Below are 14,138 nucleotides of genomic sequence, written 5' to 3' on the forward strand. Positions count from 1 at the left end.
GGGAATCCACACATAAGAAATTATTCAAGGACATTCCGGGGTGACAAAGAATTATGGTGCTGGCTCTCCTGGCCTAGGAAGTTGGTTACCAGCATAAATGACAAGAGAGGGACGCTTTATGGAGACCCTTTCCCCTGTCAGTGAGGAGGCGAGCTGCACATAGCCAGGCTCTGGTGTTTGACTTTGAATGTTCTCAGAATCAGAGCTTGAGATGAGCACTTGGGCCCAGCAGCTGGTGTGGGAGGTGGCCCTGAGAAGCAGGAGTGAGGGGACAGAAAAGTGAGGCAGGAAAGGGTCCACACCATGGTGCTTCCTCAAGAGAAAACCCCTGCCCATATCAACATGTGACTTCTCAGGGCAGCTTTACTCATTATAGCCAAACTGGGAAATAACCCAAATAATCATGAAGAGGTAAAGTATTAATAATGATAGATTTGTACACTGAAATACTATTTGGCAGTAAAAAAGGAACAAACCAATACACAAAACAACTTGGATGAATGCCAAAAGCATTGTATTAGGATTTATGAACTAAATAGTTCATATCATTTGGTTTGGTTGTGTGAAATTCTAGAATTTGGAAAACTAATCGACAATCAGAGAAATCTGTGATTACCTGGAGCAGGGATAAAGAGTAGAGAGAAATGGACTGCAAAGGCCTGAGGGAAACTTTTAGGGTGATGAAAATGTCCTATGCCTGCCAATAGTTACATGGGGTGTAGGTTTATCAAAGCGCGTTAAATTGTACACTTAAAATGGATGCAGCTGGTTAGAGGCAAGTCAGAACTAACTAAAGTTGATTTTAACAAACCAGTGAAGGTATGTCCTAATTATGGCTGCCATACACGATGGGGGTTTCTCTGTCAGGGCCCCTGCTCGGCCTTGTTTATCTGAAGGACAGGAGGCAGGGTTGCTCACATGCCGGCTGCTGTCTCCCCGGCTAAAGGCTGCGGTGTCAAATGCCCCGTGCTCCTGAGCTGAATCTGCCTGGCTTATGTCAACCATGGCAAATCTGAGATTTGGCGCTGAGCCTTTTGAATACACCTACCAGCACGCGGTAGGAGCATGTTAATAATGAGCAATAATGACACTGACAACAGTCAGTGACGGTGACTGCTGCTGGCTGTTGCTGCTCCCGGCGGCAGCCGCTCTTTCTGGAGATGGCCTGGCCTGGTGGAACAGTTGCATGAGGTTCATATTTTCAAACTCACATATCGAGTTTCCATTTTTGCATGTCTTCATGTGTGACTTGGATGACTCGGCCAAGTCTTCTGAAAAAGCACTGTCAAGTGAGGAGTGATATTTAAACACATTTTAATGACACCTGATAAAAATTTCCTCTGTGTTGTTGATGTGGAATATCTGCATCGCGAATATTTGAGAGGCACATTCTGCCTAGATAAATAATCAAAGCTAATTATGAATGGACTTGCTATTTTGTTTTCAAATAATATATTCAGAGACTCAAGTTCACAGATACTATGGTTCATTGCCCTGTACTCACAGGGACCTCACCATTGCATGGATGGCTTTAATCTCCCAGGTAGATCCTGCAGTCACTATGACTTCTTCACACAAGGTTCATCCTGGTTTTTTAAAAAAGCAAATTATATGCATGTGTTACTTTATTTCTGGATTTCTTTGTGGAATTTGTAAACACTGCTGGTTTAGGGAAGCAACTCTCAGCTGGTTCTCCCTGTCAAGTGCTGTAAAGTTTTAAGGCAGGGCTACTTTCCCATCCTGCTGTCATTATTATATGTGTTCCATCTAACTGCTTAGAAATCCTACAGTATAAGTTAGAATCCTTGCTACAAGCAGTCACATGTATTTTAATGAAATTAAGAGGAAAAATAATATATTTTTAAACCACATATTTACTGTTTCAGGTGGGTACCACATGTTAAGAGAAATGTTTAAAACAGAAAATATTTGGCTGAGAATGATCAGGCTGTGGGATGTGAATACCATGTAAAAAGTTGAGAAGATGGGTTAAAATTCTTAGTGTGACATCCACCCCTGGCTGGTCTGAGAGGCTCGGCTCCTAAGCTCGGGAGAAGACAGAAGACTCTTGGGGAAGGGGTGGTGGGCAGTGGAGTCCTGGGGTCCTGCTTGGCCCCCACTGCTCAGGGCCGGGAGGATGTGGCGTAGTCTGGGGGGAGTTGAGGTGAATGGGAATGGACCCGCCGAGTCTGAGGCCCAGTCCTTTGATTCCAGGTCAGGGCCCTGCCTGGTCCCACCCCAACACCGCCTCTCCTTCTGGGGACCCGCAGATCCAGTCTTCCCATGGCTCCCAGCCTGGTCAAGCCTAACCCGAGCCAGGAAGGAATTTTAATTTCATTAAAATAATTGTTTACTATTCAGTACACAAGTAGCATATATACATACCCCTTGTAGAAAATAAGTGAAATGCAGAGAAGCAAACAAAAGAAAATATAAATCATACATAATCCTCTCTGCCCCAGGGATAATCATTCTTAACACCCTTGTTTGTGAACTTTTCTCATCATGCTCTGGAAATTATAGGCTGTGGTCAATACATTCGCCAAATTCTATGTGATAGGGATTATGGTGAAGCCCAGTGGTGAAGAAAACGGTTTTGCCTTACTTTCCCAACTCATCTGACCGCAGAGGCCACTACCCCCAGAGGGGGCTGAAGATCAGAACCGAGGTCCTTGCCGTCCCCGGGGAACCGCTGCAGTGTCCCGCAGGGGGCCACGCCCGTGCTCCCGGGGACGTGGAGGGGACTGCCCCGCGAGGAGAGCGGCCCTCCCTCCCCAGCCAGCGTTCTCCTGGTCCTCTCTAATCGTCGCTGGTAGGGAAGGTTTCTCTCCATTGATCAAACTAAGCCAGTGAGAATCTGCCAGGAAATTTTAAATAAAGACTTGACAGAGACTCAGGGAAAACTAAAAGGGAATGAACGAGAGTAGAGGCCACGGAGCCGTGACCACCCTACTGGGTCCCTTGCCCGCTGCCCGGACAGGGGCCAGTACGTGAGACAGCGGGACTTACAGCGAGAAAGGGGGTGTATCACAGGCACTGAGCAAGGAGATGGAGAAACTTCTCAAATCCAGCTCCTCGAGAACTTGGGCCAAGCTTTCTAAAGGTGGTTTGGTGAACAAAGGGCTAGGGAAGGGGTATGCTGATTGGCCGGGGATGAACTCACAGGATTGGGAAGCGGAAAGAAATCGTCTTCTTGGTTGAGACGTTGCCTGGGTGGGCGGCAGGGAGTCACAGGACCTGCTGAATCGGTTCCCGTGTGTGGTCACTGGTCCAGTTGACAACAGCGGCCCCACGTGCAGAGTCTGGAAGATATCTCAAAGACCAGCCTTAGATTTACGATGGCAACATTATCAGTAGAAGCGATTGAGGAAGTCAACAATCTTGCCCTGTCAAGGATACGTGCGCGCACTCAAGCAGTGACAGCGGCAGGTAAGTTGGCGAGCCGTGGCTGGTTCACCTTTAGCCATGCGGTAGTCTGTGGAAATCAGACTCCCATCACAGCTCCTGTCGTGTGGCCTCACATTGCTTTAATACAGAGCCATCTCTTGGTTTCAGAGCATCTCTGTCACAGCAGGAGTCACTCATCTTCCCCTGCGGCGCCCGTGCCTCTTCACTTTTTAAGGAAGAGCTCTTGGGCCCTCACAGCCCTATATCCTCAAGCAAGCCGGACTCTCCAAATCAGGGCACGAGAGCCGGGCCCCGGCTGCAGATCCGGCCCTCCTTGCGGGCAAGTTTGCTTTCAGAAGCTTGACCTGTCACACGTGGCTGGCGCGTGGCAGTGCACGCCCCCGAGACCCGGGTCTGTGCGGGTGCGAGAGTGCGTGTGCAGGGCTCGCCCTTCTGCAGAGATTCCTGCAGCACACGTGCCGGCCCTCACACTGCTCCTTTCCTTTCTTTGTCGTTAGTCTCTTCTCATTCCTGGGTTTCCTCCTCATTTCTCTTACCTTCCTCTGTTCTTTCTCATTTTACTCCTCTCAAATGGTTAAGCTTCAGACAGCACTGAACACTCTGCTCATACATAAAGCGTGGAGCTTGGGTCAGATGATTTTCCGGGTCACTTCCATCCCTCGTGGGGTTCTGGTGTGGAACAGGGTGGCAGCCTCTGATCCTCCCCCCGGGCTGGCCACATGGACTTAGGGAAGTTGCTTACTTCTCCGGGTTGTAGCTTTACTCATCTATCCAATGAGGAGGTTGGATTGGAGGTCTCTAAGGCTGCTTTCTAGTATAAAATTGGATCCCATTCCAATGCAAGTTTCTAGAGAGTTCTCCTTATGTGTGCATTTATATAGGGGTTGGGGGGTTGCAGTTCGAGGACTGGCCTTGGTACAAACGCGGGCAGTTATCCAGTCCTTCCCGATGGATGCCGTGCATAGGCTGGTGTGTGTTCGCATTTCACCTTGGAGAGGTGTGTTTTAACTGCTTATAAGTATAAACGAGCTCCAGATCTTTTTCTTTAAAACCTTTAGTTCAATGCTATGGACCCTTCTTTAATGCCAAGATGCTCTGGGCTCTGCGGTAGGTCTGACCAGACTGGGGCTTGAAACATCAGAGACGCGGGCAGAGATGGGAGATTGCACAGCCTGTTTTGCCGGGGGAGTGCAAGGGCAAATGGCTGAGTCTGTTATCAAGCCCGAGCCTGGGAGGTCCCACACCTCTGTACTCACTCCATCAGCCAAGCTTTCTTACCCTCAAAACAGTTGTATTCTGTCTACAACATGGATAGAATCCTGACCTCTGGAATCCAGCTGCTTCCCACGTGCTGATAACAACAACTGGTGCTCAGGCAAACCACTCCCTGCACAGCTCTCTGCTCATCTCAGAGTTTCTGAGTTGCAGTTCAGTGTGGCATCAGCATGGCTTTGAATGCTATGGATCAGCCCTGAAGTTGTATGCTGGTCATTGAACTGTTCAGAGGAAAAGCTAGTTCGTTTCTCCAGAGCACTCTTCAATTTCCTTTCCTGCGGGCAGAGGCCTGTAGCTTCAAGAGTTGGGAGTGGCCCAGAGGAGGCGAGGCTGGTGTGCTCTGCCTCGCGCCCTCCCTCACGTGTTTCCTGGGCCATTAGCATCATGCACGACTCACAGCCAATGTGTCAAAAGGAGCGGTTATTAGAAAAATATTTCAGTGATTTAAGTAACACAATAACTCTTTGAAGATGGGAGATGAGGTTTGGAAAAGTGGCACATGACGGGCAGACCCCGAAGGTCTTTGCTGCAAATCCCACCCCCACTGGGCTTCAGGACTGTGCAGTGGATGTCACTTGACCTCTGTTTCCAGCAGGTGCTTGTGTGGCATCCTAGGGAAGGCTCTGCCCCAGCCCAGCACCACAGGTGCCCTCTCTCCAAAGCTGACCCTGCTAGAGCTGCTGTTTAAGGCCAACGTGTCAACAGCAGAGATGGCTGCTGCATCCTCAATAAGGAAGCGACTTCTAGGAGGTTTCATAATAAACTTAACCTGGAGAACAAAGGGAAGGAAACCCTAACCAGACAGGTATGATTCTAGATCCCCAGTCAAGTAAGCAGGAATCCCAGTAAGTCACACTTTCAACAATAGTAAGACCTCCAACCTCACCTGCAGATGGATATTTCTGTGGCTCTAAGTTAGTTATGGTTTATATGCGACATTGAGGTCTCTCATATATTTCCCCCATGGAAGAAGATAAGACAACAGGATACATTCATTGCAAAAATTATTGTAACTCTGCATTGGTGATGCATATTTTTTAGAAAATTATTGTCATCATTGGGTGTCATTTAAATAAATACTAAAATTTGCTTGCTTTGGGGAAGTATAGCATTAGTGGGAGTCCATGTCCGGGGTCATGTGGGTATGGGGCAGGGGAACTGACTCCCACCCCAAAGCCTTGTCCCCCACCCCATAAGTGCCACTGGCAGCTCAGGTGCAGGTGGGCTCTCTGCCGTTCACCTGTCCCTCTCCTCTGGCTGTTCTCTGTGCCCTGGAAGGCTGACAGAGGACACAGGCTGGAGTGAAGGACACTTAGCTTCTAGGGGAGAACCATCATGCATGCCTTCCCCTTGAAGCCTACAGCCACTTTCAGAGGAACACGGTCATCCCCTGGCTCTCGGCCGCTGTCCCGGCAGAGCAGAGAGCGTGTGGAGAAGCAGCCCTGCCTTCCGCGGCTGCACCTGCTCCTGCCCCTGCGATGAAGGCTGGGTCCTTCCTCACCCTCCTGCTGGCTTCATCTTCAGCGTGGTCATATAAGCGTTACCTCCCACCCTTCACAGCTGCCTCTTCTCTCCATGACATTAATATCTGTCCCAGTGTCTGGGCACATTTTAGAGGAGAATTATTCACTTCTGAATAGAGTATGAAAAGCACAGCCTGTTTATCTGAACATTACAGCCACGCTTCACATAATGTCGTTTCCCTCAACAGCAGATATGCAAGGGTGGTCGCATAAGATTATAATATCGTATTTTGACTGTACCTTTTCTATGTTTAGATATGTTTAGATACATAGCTACTTACCATTGCTACAGTTGCCTACAGTGTTCAGTACAGTCGCATGCTGTACAGGTCTGTGGCCTAGAAGTGCTAGGCCATTCCAGACAGCCTAGCTGTGCAGTAGGCCACACCATCTAGTTTGTGTAAGGACTCTATGATGTTTGCAGAATTACAAACCTGCCTAGCTGCCCATTTCTCAGAGTGCATCCCTGTAGGTAAGTGATGCATGACTGTGTTTGGTTTTTTCTTATAAATCCAATATGCACACCCAATACACCTTGGAGGCTCTGGCCTGCTTATTGATTGGGTTATTTTAAGACTTACAGCTGGGTGGCTTTGTCCCTTTCTGTCTGCATCAGGGCAGTGCAGGCTCAAGGAAGTGCAGGGGTGGGGAGATTAGTAAAAAGTCCTCGCATGGGATTGTGGGGCAGAATCCAGTAACCACTAAGATGCTCTTCATCCCCATAGATGACCCTTCTGCTGGTGGCATTGCTACTGGTGGTATTAATATTGTGGTGCTATTTTGTCCCAGACATGTAGAAATATACAAATCCCTTTTTGTTTTTACCTACCACTCCTCTTCTTGATTTCGCAAAAGGAAATATATGCACGAGTTAACCGTGGCAGAAGAAACAGTAACACTATCAGCTGGAGATTTGCTTGCCAGTAATTCGGAAGTACAGGACAGGGGACTTAGACCAGAGCCACAGGCCACACAGTCTTCCATTCTGCATTTCAGCACCAGAACCTCAGGTCTTGCTGCCAGACAGACTCTCTAATCGGGTACTTGTTATTTGAATCTTTTTTCTTTTCTAAAATTAGTCTTGATTGTACTCTCTGAATCAGAGAATCATAAGGTATCTTGGCGCTGTTTTACTACTGTAGGCTGGTTGTTCTAGACGTTGGCCACACATTGGAACCACCTGGGGAACTAACATAAAAACACAACAAAAAACAGTGATGCCCCATCCCATGCTCAGAAATTCTATTTAACTTATCTGGTGTATAGCCTGCTCCTGCCCCTGATGATTCCCTTTTAAAGCCAAGCTTGTGAACCTTCTAGACTACCAGTTTCTCAACCTTGGTGAGCTGTCCCGCTGCCCAGAATAACTTCAGGTCCTCCAAGCCCCAGTTTCTGGTGGTGATGCCAGGACTCTTGTTCTTTCTTAGAAAATTCACCCTTGAATCTGATGAAAACCCACTGATTCAGGACAAAATTTTTATTTTATTTAAGTGAAAACTGAGACTCTGAGAGGTAAAGGGTTTTGCACAGCATTTATTACACAATAACCAAACGAATCGAGATTTTTCAGCCATAGGCCTCAGAGAGTATTCGGCTTGAGGGGAGGGGCCCAGGGACCTGGGCAACTGCAGAGAAGCAGGTGGGGGAGCCGCTGCCGCACAGGGGCTGGGCCGCGGGGTTCGGGGCCCTGTCTGGTGGGCTGATATCCCTCTGGCTGTTCTTTTTGCAATTAAATAAATTCTGTGCATTAATTAATGCTTATTGCTTACTAGGCATGGATCTAAACAGCAGGAGCTAGAAAAGGAATAAGGTCTGTTTAGAAAATGTTTCAGCAATGGTTGTTCAGAATAAAAATAACTAACACAAGGATGGAATGATCCACTATGAAAAGCAAGAATTTCATGTGACACAGTTGTGGCATGGCAATGATTTCAGAATGAGGACACAAGGGCTCTAATGACAGTGCTGGGTTGGCAGTCTGTGTGTGTGTGTGTGTGTGTGTGTGTGTGTGTGTGTTGGGGAGACTTGTGGTCTGTCTGAACAAATGTGTGGGGGAAGGGGACGGAGGAGGAGCAGGGAGGGGAGGGGAGGGTGGTGGGGGCCGGCAAGCTCGCTGAGGCCACACAGAGGAAGCCAGCAGTGGCAGTGTGCTGACGCGAAGACTGCAAGACCTGAATAAATGCCAAGCCTAAACTGTATCCATAAATAATGATGACTTTATTTTCCCCCATTGCTAATTAGAAACAATAATATACAAGGAAACAGAAGTTACTTAATGTATAATTATTCAGTCAGCAATTTTCTAATCATAAATATGGATTGCTGTGAGCTATCACGTTCACGTCTTCTGAAATAGAGCACAATATGCAAATGTGATTAACACAGCGGTGGACTAAGTTGCTTGGAAATCTGCATTTCCTGTTTTTAATAAAATGATTGTTGCAACCAGGTGTAGGTCATTAGCATTGATACATGATGTCCATTCCGTGCCCTGTTTCCTGCCTCTTCACTCTCCTACAGACCGGTAGGTTGAGGCAGGTCAGTAGGTTCCCATGAGCCCTCAGGACCAGAGACGAATGCTGACCTCATAAATAATGGGCATTCTTTTGGAGGAGCCAGAGGGCCTATCAGCTCCACAAAGATAAAATGTGGAGCTCTGCGGGACATTCTGAACATTCTGAGAGGACAATGGGGGAACCACACGCTACAGCACGCCTCTTCCTGGCGAGCTCACCCCACCCCACCAAGTCCACGAGACAATGGTGCCCAAAGTTTCACCACAGCCCACAGCTGTCTTTGGAGCTGGAGGCTGTGTACATGACAGCCTCATCAGAGAAGTGCACTGGCACCCAAACTCAAGGCACACAAATACAAACCTTGGTCTGTGTCCTCCTCGCATCCATCTGTTCTTGCTTCAACCCTCATTGTCTTGGAAAATCACACCAACCCAGAAATGTATGAACTGAAGCCAGAGATTGTGCCTCAGAAATGTAGGAGTCATTTTGACACCTCCTTTGCCCTCCTCCTCACTTCTAATCCATGAGCAATTCCTGTCATTTCCACCTCCAAAGTAGTCTCCCACATCTCCGTACCGCACCTGCACAGCCACTGTCAGGACCCAGCCTGGCCCCTGCCCCTCAAGGTAACTGCAGCCCCTCACTCCTCTCCCTCGTCCCTTGCACCACCCTCTAGTTCATTCTCCACATAAAATCCAGAGTGACCTTTAAATATGTATATTAGATGCCATTTACCTTTCTGCTTAAGACTTGTCAGTAGCTTCCTGCTGCATTTCACATAAAGCCCAGACCCCTGACCGGGTCTACAGGGCCACTCACATGGCCACCTCACACCTCTGCCTCCCTCTGCTTCCCGCTGCCTTCAGGGACTCTTGACGCCACAGAAGTGCAGTGCTTTCCTGCCTCAGGGACTTGAAACCTGCCATCCTCTCTGCCAGATGTGCCCTGTCCTTCCCATCCCCTCATCATTTCTTCTCCTCCTTTGGAGCCTAGACTTAGGTCACCTCTGAGGGAGGCCAAAGAGCAGGCCTCCACTGCCCCCTCCTATAGCATCAGCATCTGACCCTTCATGTCACCTCTATAAGTTATAATCATGGACTTTCACTTGTTTTCAGTTTGTCATGTGAATTAATAAGCCCCATCACTTTTATGGAGAAAACAACCTACCATGGTATGATAGAAAGAAGCTTTAACCAAAATTTAGGAGTCTTTGCTTGCTCCTAACTGAGTCACCCCCTTGTATTATGCTTTTGGAAAATCCCTGTACCTCTCTGGGCCAAAGCATCTTTAACTATATATGAGAGAGTTGCAATGGGCCATCTTTATGGATCTGAATTTAATGACAATAAGAAATGTTTTAGCTCTGGGCATCCTCTGTGTGTGCACCTGTTACGTATATAAGGGACCTTGTGGTGCCTCATTGGGTACTTTTGTCAGTCTAGGGACTTAGTGGCAGAAATTTTAATCATAAGATCTACCCAAGTCTGAATCTCTCCTTATCCCAAGTGGACTGTTTACAATTGCCTCGAGTATTTGTGAACATTTGGCTGGCCCCCAGCGACCGGGAGAGGAGACAGGGGATTTGCCCTGGTTGGCACTCCATTGGGTCTGGAAGCCTGGGAATGGTTAAATTCAGGGAGTGGGCAGCAGGCCCGTGAGCTGACATCCTTCAGGAATTCAATGTGGAAGGTCTTTGTGATTATCATGAGAATGTTGTGCTAATTTCAGAGCAGCCAGGGAGCCAGCCCCTCATGGTGTTAAGGGCCCAGCATCACAGATTTCTCCCTGGAGCAGCTGCAGGTGTGAGGAGCATGAACCCTTTGTCCTGTACAGGGCTGTAGGCACAGCCAGCAAGACAGCTGCAGCAGGAGTAAGAGAAATAAAAAAATTAGATTAGCTTTAAAAACTGTTAGGTTTCCTAAGTGAGGATGTGCATATAAGAGACAGAGATGAATGGCGAGCTGGTACTAGTGGCACCAGCAGCATTGTTTCATCCCCCAGCCTTCTGGGCACTGTTTGCCAACAGTAGTGGGCATGGTCCAAATTGCTCTCTCTTTTGCCACTTCAGATACAACCAGTTATCAGCACCTGCAGACTGGAGAACCCCAGAGGGCCTTGACAGAAGCAACCTCATGTGTTTTCCCCTCAACACCCCAAATACCTCTGAGACATTTCAAGCTTTCCTGGTTCTCCTCATTGGCTGAGATACAAAGTTGTAAGATGAGAGAGAGATGGGGGCATCATGACCATCTTTCCCACATGTTCAGGCAGAAGAAGGTGGAGACCATGAGAAAACAAGTCCTCGGGCAAGTCAACAAGCAGGGAGGGAGAGAGAAGAGGAGGAAGGAGGAGGGAGGACAGAGAGAAAGAAGGGGGGGGGAAGAGGATGCAAGAGAAATGGAGTGAGCTAAAGAGAAGGGAAAGGAGGAAGAGAAACAGAGATGGAGGGAAGAAGAGGTAGAAGTGGAGGAGAAGGGGCGGTGGAGCGGGAGAGAGGGGAGCGTCCATCCAGGGCACTTGATTTGCCTGTTCTCAAAACAGTGGGCCGAGGCAGATAACATCAATCACACCATACCTGATACTGAAAAATTCACAATCTGTGTATATACACACAGCCTCCTGAACTTTCGGCAATCTGTAAATACACAGAGAAATCCCATCTGGGGACCCTTCATCCCTCCCCCCGCCCCCTGCCCCAGGCTCCTGTAGACCCAGCAATGTCATTTCCTTCTGATGAAAATATTTTCTCAGACCCTAGTGCTCATTTCTATTCTCCATTTGAACAGTCTTTTCCCGTACTTACGGGGTGATAAAATACCTTGCGACTGAGACCCCCGTCATCCTGAGCATGAGCACGCCCCACAGCTCCTCAGTGCCGGCCCGCCTGGCTTCGCTGGACACTAATGCAGCTTCTTCCCGGCTTGGCAGCTGCAATGTGTCACGTTCCTCTGAAGGCCTGTGACCAACGTGCCTTAGACCCTCCTGTGTCTCCAATGTGCTGTTCCTCACTAGAGGGTGCCAGCAGGGCTTTGGTGCCTGGGGTCTGTTATCTGTCACCTGCTTGCCAGGCCACTGCCGAGGCTTTGTTAAGGCGTTGCGGCGTTCTGGAGTATGTTAGGGCTGGGGAGGCTCACTCTTCATGCCAATGTTAGTCTTCACCTGACTTATATGTGGACAGTAGAATTCACAGAGGATTACTTTTTATTTAAAAATATTTGAATTTATAGATTCACAGGAAGTGGCAAAAACAATGCAAAGAGGTTCCATGTACACTTTAAGGGTTACATTTTATGCAACTGTACACAATGTCAAAACCAGGAAATCAAAATTGGAATAATGTGTGTATAATTCTCTGTTCACTTATCACATGTGTAGGTTCCTGTAGGCACCACTGGGTCAAGACACAGATTTGTTCCATCATCACAAAGGTTTCTCTTGTGTTCTTCCTTCATAGTCACACCCATCCTTCTGAAACCAGCTCTGTGAACAAATTTCAATGACTCCTGTATGTTTTCTATGACCCCCTCCCTCTCATGTTACAGGTTCTCAGGCCAGCAGGGCATGATGACCAGAACCCTGAAACTCTTAACCAACTGCTTAACCAACTGCTTGACCTTTCTGAATTACTTCCCCAAAATGGTAGAATTTCTGCAAGACAAGGAGCTGAGATTCTAAAGGCCCTGGGCAGACTTCCTGACCCCCAGACTTGCCATACCCCGCAACCTGCCTCAAGGAGCTAGCTCCTTGTTAATGACACCACTACCTGTCCCGGTGCACACAACCACTTCTTTAAAAGCCCATACTCTCTGTTAGTTTGGGACACGGATTTGAGGCTGATTTTATGTTCTTTTAACAGACATATTTCATATTAAAAAACCCTTCCTTCCTTGGCTATCCTTATTGTCTCAATAATTGGGTCTCTGTACAGTGAGCAGCTAGACCTAGCCTGAAACTCCTTTCAATTATGTGAGCACTTCTGTCCCCCAAATACCTAATCCCTTGCCAACCATTGATTTTTCTTCATATGTATAATTTTATTATTTATTTATTTATTTTAATTTGGGGAGAATTTTATTAGATTAAGTCTTCCCACACAGGAATATATCTTTTCATTTGTTCACATTTTGTTTTATGTCCTTCATAAGATTTTATAGTTTTCTTTCTTTTTTTATTACTTCATATTATGGGGGTACAGATATTGCTAGGGTTATATATCTTGCCCTTGCCCTCCCACCCCGCTATGCCAGAGCTTCTAGCGTGCCCAGCCTCCAGGTGGTGCACACCGCACTCCCCCCCCCACCCCCCCCACCCCCGTGTAGGTACATACCCTTCCCCTCCTCCCCCCTCCCCCTGCCCACTTCCTGATTATAGATTTTTTTCAGACATTTTGGTTACAATATATATCTTTACCTCTCCCTAAAAAGGGATAGAGGTAATTCCCCCCAGCCCCACAATGTTTGCCACTTCCTTAAGATGTGGGTCTCCCCCCAAATCCCTGTTGAACACTATCGTTTTTTGAGCACCATAGTTTTAGTCAGTCAGTACCAATTCGATGGCGAGTAGATGTGTAGCCCGTTTTCCAGATCTTGTTTCGTCTCACTTTGTATTACAGGCTTAAGCTTAATCCAGGATAGCATAAACGGTGCTAGCTCACTGTCGTTTCTTAGGATTGAGTAATATTCCATTGTGAGCATATACCACATTTTAGTTATCCACTCATGGACTGACGGGCACTTAGGTAGTTTCCATGCCCTTGCAACAGTGAATTGTGCTGCCATAAACATTTGGGTGCAGATGTCTTTATAATAGAGAGACTTATGTTCTTTTGGGTAGATGCCCAACAATGCTGTTGCTGGGTCGAATGGTATTTCTATTTCTAGCTGTTTGAGGTATCTCCAAATTCTTTTCCACAAAGGTTGCACTAATTTGCAGTCCCACCAGCAGTGTAAGAGTGTTCCTGTCTCTCCGCATCCTCGCCAGCATTTGTTGTTTTGGGATTTCTTGATACAGGCCATTCTCACTGGGATTAGGTGGTATCTCATTGTGGTTTTGATTTGCATTTCTCTAATGATTAGAGATGATGAACATTTTTTTATATGTTTGCAGGTCATTATTCTGTCTTCTTTGGAGAAGCTTCTCTTCATTTCCATTGCCCATTTCTTGATGGGGTTGTTTGATTTTTTTCTTGTTTATTCTTTGAAGTTCTAGATAGATTCTTGTTATTAGACCTTTATCAGAAGTGTAGAGAGTGAATATTTTCTCCTTCTCTGTGGGTTGTCTATTTGCTCTAATGATGGTTTCCTTGGCAGTGCAGAAACTTTTTAATTTGATCAGATCCCATTTGTTTATTTTTGATGCGGCAGTGATTGCCTTGGGGGGTCTTCCTCATGAATTCTTTGCCTAGACCAATATCTGA

The sequence above is a fragment of the Microcebus murinus genome, chromosome 4, assembly GCF_040939455.1.
Source record: "Microcebus murinus isolate Inina chromosome 4, M.murinus_Inina_mat1.0, whole genome shotgun sequence".
NCBI lineage: Eukaryota > Metazoa > Chordata > Mammalia > Primates > Cheirogaleidae > Microcebus > Microcebus murinus.